Here is a 13,263-nt window from a genome sequence, read left to right as displayed (position 1 = left end):
AGTTCTTGTTTCTTCTTTCTCAATGATCAGACTTTTGCTCTCGCTGCAGCTCTCTCTTTTGCGCTCCCTCATTTTTTGTTTGAGATTGACACAAACATCCCAGGTGGGCGGGACTTTCAGGAGTGTGTCCCTATTGGCTACTCAGTTTTTGAGTGACAGCCCACTACACCACATATCATACAGTGCAACTCATGCAGCAAACTCCGGAGTCCACTCGGCCACGTTAGTGTCGGTGTCTCCTGGGGGGTTTTCATGAACATATCGGACTTATCTTATGGATTGCAGTGCATTATACTTGTGATGTGTAGTTCATACTTTATTCCAAATTTAAATATTTTAATACCTGAACACACTGCTGCTGTTAAATAATTTCCCAATTTGGGATTGATAAAGTGTGTCTATTTATTTTATAGATTAAAAAAACACATCTATGTATTTTCAAGCTAAAGGTGATACACAATATAAACTGTATACTATTATTTTTCAAAGACATGTTACATTTCAAAAGCATATATTGCTATGTTTAGGACAAACAATTAAAGACTGCTTTAATTTAACAAATTCTGCAATATAAAAGTGGCAGATTTGCTTTATGAAACAGACCAGACCTAGGCTGCATGTCAACACAATTAGGAACATGCTCACATCTTACTATGTTGGTCTGAAGAGCTGAAGCATTCATACACAATGGATAAAATCGGAGTTGTTTCATTGTATATCCTGTGAGAAAATTATATACATTTAGCATTAAAAATTCGACATACTATTCCTGAGGAAGATATGAATAATCAACAGATTTGAATGGAATCTCTAACATTTTCATGTAGAATAAAGACAAAAGAGTGATTATACAAATTACATTTATTGAAATTTGAACCAGAAGATGAAGTCTCAAAGAATGTTTTAAATAAAAGGACATAAACAAAAAGGTGGATAATAATAAAATCTATTAAATGTATATGTAAAGATATTTGGTCAAATGAAATGACACTGAGCCAGTGATAACAACAACGCCCAGCGTGGATGAAGCTGGTGCAGTTCTTTCTTCATGCCCCCCCCCCTTTACCACACTAAAGAAACGGACCGTATAGCACAAACAACACAAATGATCAATACTTGCATATATTTTCACTTGTAGTATTATAATAATTGAAATGCTGGTTCTTCTGGGGGTGTTCTATCCAAGCTCAGCTACCGCACCGCAGCTGCCTGCACTGTACAATCGTTGGAGGACTGGGATGTCACTCAAACACTGAGTAGCCAATGGGGACGCACCCCTGAAAGTCCCGCCCACCTGGGATGTTTGTGTCAGAATCTCAAACAAAAAATGAGGGAGCGCAAAAGAGAGTGCTGCAGCGAGAGCAACAGTCTGATCACTGAGAAAGAAGAAACAAGAACTGCAAACAAAAACCTATGTTAAAACAAAGAAAAAAGACTTATAGTTCACATGATTACACAAATGATTTGTTTGCAACTTATAGTTTTATTTTTGAAATTTATTTTATTTTGCTTGACTCAGTTTTTTTCTTCTTTTAAACTCATAGTTTTGCTTTATTCTGAGAAAGTGTTGCTTTATCTTTATGATACAAAACTAATCCCATAGCGAGAGAGAGACGCTGCGCCGTGCAGCGATCAGCTGATACGGAGCATAGAGAGAGCTCCAGTCCGCGGGGCTCGGCCTCGCCTCCTGTCCTCACAACTCTTATTAATCCCGGTACCGGACAATTGTTATTTGTTCCTACTTGGAACCGAGTTTTGCTTCCCAACCCTGCCACTGTGCTACACTTCCCGCCCCGCCCCTGTACAGAAAGCGCCAAGCAGAACCGAAACTAACACTTCTAAACGAATAATGGCGGACACGTACCATTTGCGAATGAGTTCTGCCTTTTGTAAACTGAATGTATCAATCATTTGTCAATAAATCAGGCCGAAAAACTTTTGAAAGGTTTGAAACAATTCAAACTAAAATACAAAGGATGAACCTCTAAAGGCAAGTTATAGTGATGTCATTCAGTTTAATGAGGTGACCTAGTACTTCAAGGCTTATTACTATGTGACTAAAACATGGCGGGTTACCTGGTCCGGTTATACTTAATATTATGTTTCAAATAAAACGTTGTCAGAATTTGAGTGTCAATGTAGAATATAGAAACCCTTTGAAAGGTTTACAAATATGTAAGTGTCTCATTTTCAAGCACTGGTTTGTTTTACAAAATGCTGCATTCCTCAGGAGATGACCTACTAAAGTTAGACCAAAGGCTCATTTTGTCCCGTTGATGAAGCGAAATCTGACCACAGTGAAACATTGTATTGAGCTTGACATAGAACAACTCTCCGTATGGCAGAAGTCTTTGGACCTGGGATTAAGATGCATTTGGAAAGTCTTGAGAGATTCACAACGATATGACAGGTTGTGTTATGTGGACATTATCTGTTGTAAAAAATCTCTTTTGGTCTTTTTTTATTAGGCTACTTGCATATGAATCACCCGTGTGCTCTTAACCTTTCATTAGCGCTGCAGGAAATGGCTGTGCATGAGTGTGTCGGCTAAACGCCTCAAATGTAAATGAGTTAGGTAGCTGCTAATACAATTCCCGTGGACAGGGCAGTATACTCCTAAAACACGACGTCCTATTTGACATGCTTTATTTTTTCCTTACTCCCGCCGCCTTAATCCACAGCAGGATCACTACACAGGCCTAAGCTGTTTAACAAAAGGAGATATTGTTTTGGATACACACTAACTGTTGTGCCTTCATTATATCTTGTGATGTTGGGGCACAGACTTTTAAGATACCCTTTCTGTGTGGAGAAATGGTAGGTAGCTGCTATATGTTGCTGAAAAGTTTAGTTTAACATGTAGTTTCACTTAAAAAGAATACTCCAGGAAAGGATCACCTGTTGTTTTTTGAAAGACACTTACCTGTTAAATGGTGTCTTACTCGGTATTCATTCAGTGGTAGATAAAGGAGCAATAGAAAAGAGGTCTTCCCAATATGTGCATGTTTTCTTTTTCCTTGGAGCTGGCCTGTCTAGTGTCCTTCTGGCAGTGCGTGCTAACTAAATGAAACAGAAGGGGGATGAATGGATGCTCTGTCACTGAAATAAGTGGGGCTTTTTATTAAAAGATGGATGGAGGGACAGATTACTCCCAGTTATCATAATAGACATGATTAAATGTGTTTTTAAAAAGAAAGACAGCTGGGATAAAGCAGATGCTATATTACAAAAAATGATGGAGAAAAATCCACTCTCAAAAGAATATAACGCAGCTAGCTAAATGACAAATCACCTGCATACATAACGCGTAGCTCTTATTAATGCTCCGTCCATTCTGCTTCTTTTCACCAAATGTCAATAGGAAAACTTTCACTATAAAGAATCTTGAACGTTGTGTTTAAAATGCTGTAACCTATAAGGGGGGAGTGTTTACTTCTTCAGGAAAAGCACGAGTCACTATTTTCTAAATCCTGCCTAGGTGTGTTGTGTTTATGTGAGCACTAGTATTTTGAAAGCAGAGAGCACTCGTAACATCAACAGAAGCTGAAGATGGTTTTCCTTTCAGGGCAGCAGCGCTGTTGCACCAGTAAGTGTGCATTTTCCCAGATAGTTGGTTTTCCTTTTTGAACTCTGTCTACAATTATGACGCAAGGCCTGTTGCTTGCTGAATACAACTAAAGCCTATACCTAAAACCTTCAAAGTGGCACATAGATGCCTTTTTTTTAAGCTGGGTGTCTGGAAAGGTTTTTTAAAGTAAGTGTTGTTTACTAGGCTGAAGGCCTTACATAATCTGAAATGCATAACAAAGTGTGTTTAACACCTTAAATGCAGGTGGTTTAGACAGATTTCGTGTGCCAGGCGTTTTTTCCATTATTTAATTTTTCAGCGGAAAACTACAAAAATAACTATAACAAATTGAAGTGTGACACGTTACCCCCTGAACCACAATCTGTTTCAGTGTTTTTTGTTTCTGTCACATTTGACCCACTTTGGCCTCGCTTTCCACTGCCGTGTTTGTGTCCTGCACCTCTATTGAAAGAGCAGGAGTTGAAATGAATTGACAATAATGTGTAATGCAACTCATGTCTCAGCCAAGTTTATCATAACTTCCAAAGATCGCTGGATTTAATGATTGTAACTGGATCAGGTTAGTGCAAAAGGGTTTATTTTCAGTGCCATTTTTATTGAGAAATATAGAATAAAGTAAGGCTGGTTCCATTTCCTGGGTAGTTTGTCACATGTGGTCCATTCATGATAAGTGAAATATTAGAACATTCTTTATTAGTGTCTTGCTATGATACATTGTGTATTTCTGGTGATTTTAAAAGATACCTTGCTTGTTCCAACCTGTACACTCAGTGTAAAAGTGTGTGTGTGTGAAGACCACACAGTGTTTGTGTGTGCAGCAGACGAAGATGTTTCGTGCAGGTTTGGTTGTTGTTGTTAAGGGTGGTACTTTAGCTGGGGGCATGATCATACGGCACTTCTTTTAAGTTTTGTCTTTCACCAGTTTCTGTCTCCTCTTTGCTGTTCTCTCTGTGTGAATTTGACTTCCTTTCTCTGTCCCTCAATCCCCCCCCCCCCCATGTTCTGCCTTTCTCTTGCTGATTTCCCCCCTTTCACCAATAACGATTAGGCTGACTGTTACATACAGGAGAAAGGACAGGGAGGGCCCTAGGCTTTTCTCTCTACTATTTTAAATAAATTGACATTATACTGAATTACAATAGGCACTGGTAATTAGTTGTGTGTGTGTGTGTGTGTGTGTGTGTGTGTGTGTGTGTGTGTGTGTGTGTGTGTGTGTGTGTGTGTGTGTGTGTGTGTGTGTGTGTGTGTGTGTGTGTGTGTGTGTGTGTGTGTGTGTGTGTGTGTGTGTGTGTGTGTGTGTGTGTGTGTGTGTGTGTGTGTGTGTGTGTGTGTGTGTGTGTGTGTGTGTGTGTGTGTGTGTGTGTGTGTGTGTGTGTGTGTGTGTGTGTGTGTGTGTGTGTGTGTGTGTGTGTGTGTGTGTGTGTGTGTGTGTGGCAGGCACATGCAAACAATGTACCCTTCAGTGTGTGTGTGGTCTCAGTGCAGTGTTGTGCAACAGGTGACCTGATCAGCAGTGTGCTTTTAGCCTGCGGACAAATCTAATGCAGCCTAGCGTCCCTACAGAGACCTGACTGAGGGCGCTCAGTGGAAAAGACGGATCATGTCTGACTGTTTTTTATTACACACCTGTCTGTCTTGCCTGGTTTGTCTTTTCATTTCAACCGTTACGTCTCTTACCTGAACCTGCTCTCTGTCTTGCGTGCTCTTCTTACATTGATCCATTTCTCTGATTGCCATGAATGTCTTTTTTCTCTACCTGTTGATCATCTTCTCTACATTTATTATTTTATTGATGTTTTTCTGTCAATCATTCCTTTTTTATAAAGCCTGTCTCCGTCTTTGCCTTTCTTATCTTTTGAAGTCGCTATCTTTGAATGTCTCTGTAGCCAGATCTCTCCACACTGCTTTGTACCTTTTTCTTCACCCATCTATTTTTCTTTTCTATATTTTTCTCTCAGAGTTTTCTACATCTACTTCAATTTTCTTTGTGTCCCTTTCTATATCCCTGTCTATATCGGTGAATAGATAAAACCCCATTTGAAAACATGAACCGTGATGATGAGAGAGACACTGGGTGTTTCTCAATGTCGAGTACGCTTGTTTGGTAGCACATGTCTCCCGAGCGTCTTGCTTCAGAAGGAGGCAAGAATACTTCCTGGCATTCGGAAAACAAAGAGTGGAACAGGCTAGCAAGTGTGCAGGTGTGCGTCATATGAGAGGCCCCGTCTTACATTTTCCCCCACAGATTTGGGGAAATTGGTCCGTGCGCAAAAAATTGTGGGGATTTTAAGACTGCAGAGTCTACACATGTGCAGCCTCGAAATGTCTCCAAATTTAGTACGCCAGGCTCGGTAGATGTATGCTGGACATTGGAACAGTACCTCGGCGGCACTCGATGACGTAGTATGCTTGAAATAGTGGCTCTGGAGCAGCTTTACTCGAGATTGAGAAACACCCCCTGTGTATTGTGCAAAAGAAAAGAAACGGTGCTACATTGCAGTATAACTGATTTTATAATTTCATAGGCCACAGTTCAAGGCGCAAAGACACACTTTCATATCATGTGAAAATTAACCATTCAAAGTCTGTCATCCTCTAGCCGTCTTTATCTAATCTCCATGTAAGGCGACGTGTGTGTGCATCACTTGGACATTCGCGTGGTTGAAAGGAAATAAACAGAGCAGCGTATTTGTTTGTTTGGCATTAGGGATCCTGTTGGAATGCTATAGTGGAAAGCTAGTCTTCCTTTGCAAAGAACAGAGACAAAACAATGAAGGAACAAATTGGAAAAGGAACAATAACATGGCAATCATGTGAGAGAAGAAAAGACAGACAAGACACTGGCAGAGCAGGCTGTGGTACAATCTGGCTTGCCTTCATTTAAGCATTGCCATTATTTGAACTGTGGTACTTCCTCATTCTCTGCCTTCAAGCTATCTTTAGTGGCACTGTAGAAAAATGAGGAAATGGAGGGGGGGGGGGGCAGGTTGGCAGGCCGTTTTCCAGTGACGGTACATCCTCCTCCGCTGCTCCTGTTTGGAGCTCCAACACACATCTGGGTTGCGTTCCGATAATCCAAAAATCAGCTCCTAAGTTCTAACCCTATCGTCTATTCCTTGACCTCTGAGTGAAACGTCACGGGGTTAAGGGATAGTGGATAGGAGAATTCAAAAGGACTTAGGAGAAGAGACTGCGGTACTTTAGAGAATCCGAATGCACTTTCACTATCCGACGTGTTTATGATGAGCCAGAGGACGTCATTAATGTGCGTCTGCTGCTGTGGGGGAACTATGGAAACTACAGTTTTCTATACAGCGGACTACAACATGGATGTTTAATAAGAACGAGGGACTACTGTAAACTCATCTAGAGACTCTGCACCGTGCTCTGATGCTGCTGCTTTGCTTTATGAACGTGGACAACAGAGAAACATATTCTTCATGACCAAAGTTGGAATTGAAACAAAAAAGGAAAGTGAAACTCGTGCTCGTCGACTCGTCACCCTCTCCCTCCGGTCCACATTAATACCAATGATCCCAATACGTATGATTGTATGAAAAGATCTTAAAATCAATACAAATGTATTAAAATAAATACAAATGTATTTATTATAAACGTAAGTCCTTAACATCTATCACTGTGTATATCACCATTCAAACATCTTTTTAAAAGTTGAACAAACTCCACACAGCTCAGTAAAGACTGTGAAATGTTGACTTTATTTGATAATTTCAGTAAAAACTAACGTTCATATTTCTTTTTTTGATTATAATACTGATGAACGTTCAGAAGAAAGCACTTTGGCAACTTAGCACCTACGTTTTTAAAAAGCTTAATAAGCACCGTAACTTTCATGATATCATTTTTCGGTCATAATCGGTTGTTTCCGTGAACGGCCGACTGTTGAGTGACGGCAAATGCTGCGGCTGCAATGCATTGTGGGGCAGCATTTTCTCCTCTCCTTACGTCAAGGGAGGTCCAGTGGTTCCTAAGCTAAAGGAGGTTATAAAGGAAGTTTGAAACCTCCTTTCCTATCATTCTAGAGAATTGGAACGGCACTTATCATGGCTGCCACTGACGTACTTCCGGGTCATTTCACTTGGTTAGGAAGGTTCCTAAGCTAAATGGACTATTGGAACGCAACCCGGCTCTCTGGGTCACCATGTTGTCTGATCACTGCCTCCAAACATTTATGTAAATGTTTTAACCTCTTACTCCGAATCATCTCCATTAGAGAGGATGTGTTACGCTCCCCCCCCCCCCCCTATTCATGCTGTTATTGTGATTTTACAAACCATGACAAAATCACCTCTCACCTTGGACTACTAGATGGGAACAACATGGACATGGGATTAAAGCCACATGTCCCTTTTTTTTATGGAGAGGATCACATCTCCTTTGTATTCTTTAATTGATTTCCTTTACAGATAAAACATTACTGATGGGAATTGCAACTTTGAGTTTAAACGAGAGGCAGCAAGAGTTTTCCAGCAAAGCCTTGTGGTGATGTTTAATGAGGAACATTGCATGGCCGTGGCCCCACACTGACCCCTGTCCCTCTCTTTACAGAGAGGGGAGGAAGGGAAAAACACAGGGGGGACATTTCTGGGTGGGGATGTGGTAAATAGAAGATGGCATGAAGGATCCCAGTGGAAGATGTAAACAAGTGTTTTAAAACTCATGATTATTACAACTCGTGAATAAGTGAGCTACTTTAAGGAGATCATTGTTACAAACATGCTCATTATATTATAAGCTGGAAAACGAACCCGCTGCTACGGATACTGTAAGTATGCCCGTGTATGAATGTTTCCCTTGGGACAGAAGTGGGAGTGCACAGGGAAAGTAGAGAAAAGGGCATGGGATAGGATCTAACAGACTGAGGGGGGGGATGAGCTGGGAAGAGAGTGGACAAATAACAGGATGCGGGAATCAGTCCACCGGCGATCAATGTTGTGTGACTGACTGTAAACGGGATTCAGGAGAGAGTTTGGAATCCTTAGTCCTTCCTGAGACTCAAACAGATGCTTTTCCCTTTAAGCTGTTTGACAAATGCCATCTTTTGTAATACAGATAATAAAGTTATATTTAAGTCCACAAGTTACGCCAATATTCCAACTTTAGCACAATTAGGACAATGCTTTAGCCAAAGTAAGAAAATATTAAGAATCATTACCTGAACTGTGATTTTTGTGTTGGAGCTTTCACAGCGTTTTGTCACACATTCAGCAATATAACTGTCATGCAAAATGTTCCCTTGCCAAAACCAACCAATACATATCTTCCAGTGTTTTGTCATAAAGCACTATTTGATTCTCCACCAACATCACTGCAGTCATCCCAGGCAATGTAAATGTATTCAGTGGTTTGATTCAAACAATCATCTGCCCTGTACCCTGCTTTATCAGGCCACAGGATATTTTATTAAACAAAACAATGGTTGGTTACTTTAAATAGTGGCGAGAGTAGATCAACTTACCAGCCGCAGTTCTTGTTTGACAGCGTGTCCCAACCCTAGCAATGTGAGATAAGGGTGAATTGTCCGAGGGATTTGGCTCTGGTTGGTTACCTAGCATCCCTCTTTAATCATGTTCTACCCTACACGTGCACATGAAAAGCCAGTGAGAGCAGGTCACAGTAACACGCTCAATTTGTCCTCCACTATTGGGTTTGCTGCATGGGCCTTAACCATGGTCAGAGTGACTGAACAACAAAGCACACATCATGATTTTATCCCCATATTGTTCTCTGGCATGCACATTTAAATCACAAGAATGAATCTATAGTTTTAGGCGGATGTAGCTTGGGATATAGCCGTTGTTCGCCACTCGAGGGTCGGTAGTTCCGCCCTTTTAGTCAACATGTCGAAGTGTCCTTGGGCATGACACTGAACCCAACATTTCTCCCGATGGCATGGCCGTGTGTGTGTGTGTCACGATGAGTATGTGGCAGTGTGAATTGTTGCGTCTGCCTCTGTGTGAATGCAGAGTAGAAAAGCGGTTTATAAATGCAGTCCATTTATGTATCTGTCCTCACGTATCACCCATTACTCTCTCCTCCTGTTTCCTCTGAGCCTACTTTTTTGTTTTCTCTACCCCCCTGTCTCCCTTGCTCTGCATGTGTTATTCTCAAGGTACAGGCCCAATCTCCTTAGACATGATGGCTTAGAGAGAAAGGGAGGTATAAGGGCAGTTTAGCAGAACTGTCTTTGGCATGGTAAGAAAGAGTGAATGAACAAGAGGGATAAAGTGTTGAGAAAACATGAATGGGAAGAGTTTGAATGAGATAGAAACCATTAGGTTAGAGCCAACATGAAATGCCAGCCAAATGCAGTTAATGTTGGACTGGCTGATGGGTTCGTCTACCCTTTCATATACTTTTGCAGACATACTGTGGACATTGTTCAAAGGTATACCATATTATATAGTGTTCTTGTAAACTGTGGGCTGTTGATAATTGGAATTATTGTATCCCAACTGTTTACTTCAAAGAGAGTCATTCTGACAGACATGCCTTTACCTTGAGAGGTTGGTTGGAATTAGTCAAATCAGCAGGCACAGAGAAAATAAACAGACGGTCGGGTTATCCATGACCCTCAGCAGCACAACATGACCTTGCATTGGATTTCTGTGAGGAAGAAAATATGTTTTTGATCTATTCCAAATCAGCACATGGGTTTATAGCTTCTTCTTTTTTAGATACAAGATTAACTTGTGGTTTTTCAGAGTATGAGTCAGGATGGAGCAATGGCTTGCATGACCGTAACAATGGCCTGGAAATAATAATAATAATACATTTGATTTGTAAAGCAATCCCAAGGTGCTACAGGAGGCATACTAGAACAAACAAAAGTTTAATCAAAGGCTTTTTTTAAAAGAAAGGTTTTTAGGCCTTTCTTGAAGGCGTCAGTGGTCTGTGGAGTCCTCGGGTGGTCTGGGAGGGAATTCCACAGGTGAGGAGCAGCTGCACAGAAAGCCCGATCCCCCATTGTGCGGAGTTTGGTCCTCGGGGAGCGAAGCAGATGGTTGGTTGTGGAGTGGAGGTTGCGTGTGGCGGTTTGTGATGTGAGTAGTTCTTTGAGGTATGAAGCAGCGTTCCCGTGGATGCATTGATGGGTCAGTAGTGCGATCTTGTATTTGATTCTGAATGAGACAGGATGAGCTTGGCCGATTATCGGGGCCGATATTCCGCATTTGACCGATTATCGGTATCGGCCTTTTTTTTTTAATCAAATTGCCGATAAAACGTTGGCTCTGATGCGGCCGTTTCTCTGGCTGCAGTCACCACTCTGTGTACACGAGCAATGTCCCGCCCACAGCGCTATCTGATAGGCTATTACTGAAGATTTTCCGGGTGGGAGCCAGCCAGAGAGGCGGGATCTTCTCAGATTACAGGCAGGTGCGAAAGAACGCAGACACAGACTGAAGCAAGCAGCAGCGCTGAGCGGCAGAGCCATACATATGTTAAACCGAAGTTCAATAAACATCCCTATCCCCTATGCTGAAGTTGCAAAAACACCCCGATCTTATGATCCAATTCTATCTGTTTCCCAGTTACACAGGGACGCGGGAAGTCAGTCAGAGTTGGGGGTGCGTGCAGCGTCTCGCAGCGGAGTAACTGTGGTGCGGAGGGGGGGGAGGGGCTGCGAGTGGAGCCCATGGATGTATAATAAGAACTGGATACAGCGTGGGAGGTGGGCCTCATTCATTCCTATGAGAGTTGCTCATTAGCGCATAATGATAAAATGGCCCAACTTTTGAGAGAGTGAAACGTCACAGATTACCGGGCATGCCTGAGAAGTACCCGTATGTGCGCTCATAGCGCATGCGCAACTTTAACCAAAATGCTCGTTCACATCAAGCACGTCAATTTGCGTACACGTAACAGCACCGTGCGTTGATGACAGCATGGTAATGGCTTGTTATTATGCAGTTAGCAGCTAGCAGCTAGCTAGTAATTATGCTAATGTACACATCAATCGTTATGTACTTCTATTATGCTGTAACAGGATCTAGTGATATCCAACAGATTCATTTAGCATGAAAGAATTATTGCACTGTATATATATATATATATACACACAGTGCAATAAGCTTGTTAGTGCAATAAGAAGCTACAGGAACGTTAATCTACGTCGGTAATATTAACTTTATTTAATACAACATTTACGGTACAAGATTTACATCATACAGCCCATGTAGTATAATATTTTACAAATGATGAATTACAGCAAACATGTGCAATATATCCATTATTACAGCTCCGTGGGCTGGCACTAAGGTGATATGGGTCCGTTGTTATTGTGCATCCATGGGTAAAGAGAAACTCATGTAGTGCTGAACACGTAACATGAACGTGCCGGGCAGCGCGGTCCCGTGGGTTAGATGCGCGTTCATAATGCCGAGGGAAATAACTCTCAGAATAACGTTATTAGCACATTTTTACAACTTGAGGAACGAATGTTTTTAATAAGGGCTATACAAGTGTTCATACTGGGTTGTTTATTTAGTTTAAAAAAAATTATATAACGAGTTACAGACCACTCTTTCCCAATGTAAGTCAATGGGAAAAAGTGTTTCCGGGCCCAGCAACCAAACGAATGTGCAGTACCGCCGTTTGGCCAGCACGAATATTTCCATCTGAGTCCGGCGCACTTCCTGGGGGCTTGGTGGAGCCTCGCAGTTTTTCAGGTTGATATGTGAAGCTCATTAGCTAGCCAACATGTATCTAGCAAATGTTTAGCAAAATATTAGAAGTGAGGCTACTAGACTAACGTTAGGTCTACTGTAATAGCCTCACTTTTAATAGTTTGCAAAACATTAGCTAGCACTCGTGTTTTGCAGTTGCTAGCAGTTTATTGGGATTTTATGCTAGACAGACAGATATAATAAATTAAGCATTATTGTTAGTTAAGCATGTCAGCCTGCAGCCCCACTTCTTGTCTCTCTCTCTAACTCATTGCAGATGACTGCACTAAAGAAAAGGGCACAGAGAGGAAACCAGTTGTAAGATGTTTAAAAGTTAATTAAACATAATATATGCTTAAATGCATTTCAAAGAAGTTGTGTTGAGTTGTGTTGGAGTTTGTGTTATTCTACATTTTGACACCAAGATTTTCTGATTTTACTGCAAATGTATATCGGTTCCAAATATCGGTTATCGGTCTCCTTGATTACTAATAATCGGTATCGGCCTTGAAAAAGCCATATCGGTCGATCCCTAATGTAGGCTAATTTAGATTCTTTAAAAATAAGGTTCAACATGTAAAGTATGTCACTGTGCATTACGCACTGTCCTCACTTAGTCAGTCGCTTGAGAGCTAGCAGAGAAGGCAAGGCAAGTCTATTTATATAGCACCTTTCAGCACCAGGCAATTCAAGGTGCTTTACAAAAATGAAAGACATTCAGACAAAGGCATTTAAAAACAGTAAAAGATAATAAAAGAAACATTAAAAGAAAAACAAAAAATGAAAGACATTAAGAAAATGGCATTTAAAATCAGTCATTAAAAAGAAAAGCTAATAAAATAAACATTAAAAAATAAAAGTTACAATGCAGTCTAAGATATGAATAGTTCAATTATTTCGGTTCTTGATTTTTAATTTATTCACAGAACCTCCCTTTGGAAATCCGAACGTTTCCGTCCCGATTGTTAATTTAGACTGATTGTTTTC

General features: G+C 41.0%; 1 protein-coding gene across 2 annotated transcripts in view; it reads left to right on the top strand.

Moving 5' to 3' along the window:
- The window catches only part of prkar2aa (protein kinase, cAMP-dependent, regulatory, type II, alpha A), a 72,500-nt gene that overhangs the window by 4,399 nt on the left and 54,838 nt on the right, over nt 1-13,263 (top strand). The window lies entirely within an intron of this gene.

The sequence above is a fragment of the Pseudochaenichthys georgianus genome, chromosome 7 (genome assembly GCF_902827115.2).
Source record: "Pseudochaenichthys georgianus chromosome 7, fPseGeo1.2, whole genome shotgun sequence".
NCBI lineage: Eukaryota > Metazoa > Chordata > Actinopteri > Perciformes > Channichthyidae > Pseudochaenichthys > Pseudochaenichthys georgianus.
This window is presented reverse-complemented; position numbering and strand designations above follow the sequence as displayed.